Consider the following 3,255-nt stretch of genomic DNA (forward strand, 5'->3'; position numbering starts at 1 on the left):
TGAATGCTCCATCCGAAATGTTTAATCGCGTTTTTTTTTGGGTTTTTCGCTGCAGGTTGCGACGGCCCGGCGGGGGGAACAATTTCCGGTCGGGATCCTTGGCTCGCTGTAAGGTAAGCGATGGTGTGTGTTGTAATTAATAAATGACTGTCTCTTTTTAATGACTGAGTTTTTGTAAGTTTGTAAAGCTTTTTTTAGAATTAATTTATCTCACTTCTTTTGCAGGTTTTTTTTTTGCGTCGCTGCGTGGTTCCGGGATGTGGGCGTGGTCGCGGTTTCCGGTCGCCATTTTGGACAAGGTGTCTGGCTTCGTGGGACGATGGATTTCAGGTACGCGGTTTAAATTTGTATGTTATTGTAATTTGTTTTATATGTATTCTGTATTTTTGGTTTATATTGTAATGTATATTTATTTTTGGGGTCTGTTCTCTCTAATGTTTCTGTGTCGGCTCTCCTTCGTGGCGTCTTGCAGGTAAGCGATGGTGTGTGTTGTAATTAATAAATGACTGTCTCTTTTTAATGACTGTGACTTTTTGTAACTTTGTAAAGCTTTTTTTAGAATTAATTTATCTCACTTCTTTTGCAGGTTTTTTTTTTGCGTCGCTGCGTGGTCCCGGGATCTGGGCGTGGTCGCGGTTTCCGGTCGCCATTTTGCGCTCGGTGTCTGGCTTCGTGGGACGATGGATTTCAGGTACGCTGTTTAAATTTGTATGTTATTGTAATTTGTTTTCTATGTATTCTGTCTTTTTTGGTTTATATTGTAATGTATATTTATTTATGGGGCCTGTTCTCTCTAATTTTTCTGTGTCGGGTCTCCTTCGTGGTGTGACGACTTGCAGGTAAGCGATGGTGTGTGCTGTAATTAATAAATGACTGTCTCTTTTCTTTTTAATGACTGAGTTTTTGTAACTTTGTAAAGCTTTTTTAGAATTAATTTATCTCACTTCTTTTGCAGGTTTTTTTTGGCGTCGCTGCGTGGTCCCGGGATGTGGGCGTGGTCGCGGTTTCCGGTCGCCATTTTGGACAAGGTGTCTGGCTTCGTGGGACGATGGATTTCAGGTACGCGATTTAAATTTGTATGTTATTGTAATTTCTTTTATATGTATTCTGTCTTTTTGGTTTATATTGTAATGTATATTTATTTTTGGGGTCTGTTCTCTCTAATGTTTCTGTGTCGGGTCTCCTTCGTGGCGTGACGACTTGCAGGTAAGCGATGGTGTGTGCTGTAATTAATAAATGACTGTCTCTTTTCTTTTTAATGACTGAGTTTTTGTAACTTTGTAAAGCTTTTTTAGAATTAATTTATCTCACTTCTTTTGCAGGCTTTTTTTTTGCGTCGCTGCGTGGTCCCGGGATCTGGGCGTGGTCGCGGTTTCCGGTCGCCATTTTGCGCTCGGTGTCTGGCTTCGTGGGACGATGGATTTCAGGTACGCGATTTAAATTTGTATATTATTGTAATTTGTTTTATATGTATTCTGTCTTTTTGGTTTATATTGTAATGTATATTTATTTATGGGGCCTGTTCTCTCTAATTTTTCTGTGTCGGGTCTCCTTCGTGGTGTGACGACTTGCAGGTAAGCGATGGTGTGTGCTGTAATTAATAAATGACTGTCTCTTTTCTTTTTAATGACTGAGTTTTTGTAACTTTTTAAAGCTTTTTTAGAATTAATTTATCTCACTTCTTTTGCAGGTTTTTTTTTTGCGTCGCTGCGTGGTCCCGGGATGTGGGCGTGGTCGCGGTTTCCGGTCGCCATTTTGCGCTCGGTGTCTGGCTTCGTGGGCCGATGGATTTCAGGTACGCGGTTTAAATTTGTATGTTATTGTAATTTCTTTTATATGTATTCTGTCTTTTTGGTTTATATTGTAATGTATATTTATTTTTGGGGTCTGTTCTCTCTAATGTTTCTGTGTCGGGTCTCCTTCGTGGCGTGACGACTTGCAGGTAAGCGATGGTGTGTGTTGTAATTAATAAATGACTCTCTTTTTAATGACTGTGACTTTTTGTAACTTTGTAAAGCTTTTTTTTGGATTAATTTATCTCACTTCTTTTGCAGGTTTTTTTTTGCGTCGCTGCGTGGTTCCGGGATGTGGGCGTGGTCGCGGTTTCCGGTCGCCATTTTGCGCTCGGTGTCTGGCTTCGTGGGACGATGGATTTCAGGTACGCGATTTAAATTTGTATATTATTGTAATTTGTTTTATATGTATTCTGTCTTTTTGGTTTATATGTAATGTATATTTATTTTTGGGGCCTGTTCTCTCTAATTTTTCTGTGTCGGGTCTCCTTCGTGGTGTGACGACTTGCAGGTAAGCGATGGTGTGTGCTGTAATTAATAAATGACTGTCTCTTTTCTTTTTAATGACTGAGTTTTTGTAACTTTGTAAAGCTTTTTTAGAATTAATTTATCTCACTTCTTTTGCAGGTTTTTTTTGGCGTCGCTGCGTGGTCCCGGGATGTGGGCGTGGTCGCGGTTTCCGGTCGCCATTTTGCGCTCGGTGTCTGGCTTCGTGGGACGATGGATTTCAGGTACGCGATTTAAATTTGTATATTATTGTAATTTGTTTTATATGTATTCTGTCTTTTTGGTTTATATTGTAATGTATATTTATGGGGCCTGTTCTCTCTAATTTTTCTGTGTCGGGTCTCCTTCGTGGTGTGACGACTTGCAGGTAAGCGATGGTGTGTGCTGTAATTAATAAATGACTGTCTCTTTTCTTTTTAATGACTGAGTTTTTGTAACTTTGTAAAGCTTTTTTAGAATTAATTTATCTCACTTCTTTTGCAGGTTTTTTTTTTGCATCGCTGCGTGGTCCCGGGATCTGGGCGTGGTCGCGGTTTCCGGTCGCCATTTTGCGCTCGGTGTCTGGCTTCGTGGGACGATGGATTTCAGGTACGCGGTTTAAATTTGTATGTTATTGTAATTTGTTTTATATGTATTCTGTCTTTTTGGTTTATATTGTAATGTATATTTATTTTTGGGGTCTGTTCTCTCTAATTTTTCTGTGTCGGGTCTCCTTCGTGGCGTGACGACTTGCAGGTAAGCGATGGTGTGTGTTGTAATTAATAAATGACTGTCTCTTTTTAATGACTGTGACTTTTTTGTAACTTTGTAAAGCTTTTTTTAGAATTAATTTATCTCACTTCTTTTGCAGGTTTTTTTCTGCGTCGCTGCGTGGTCCCGGGATGTGGGCGTGGTCGCGGTTTCCGGTCGCCATTTTGCGCTCGGTGTCTGGCTTCGTGGGACGATGGATTTCAGG

This window comes from Lissotriton vulgaris, chromosome 9 (assembly GCF_964263255.1).
Source record: "Lissotriton vulgaris chromosome 9, aLisVul1.2, whole genome shotgun sequence".
Classification (NCBI taxonomy): Eukaryota; Metazoa; Chordata; class Amphibia; order Caudata; family Salamandridae; genus Lissotriton; species Lissotriton vulgaris.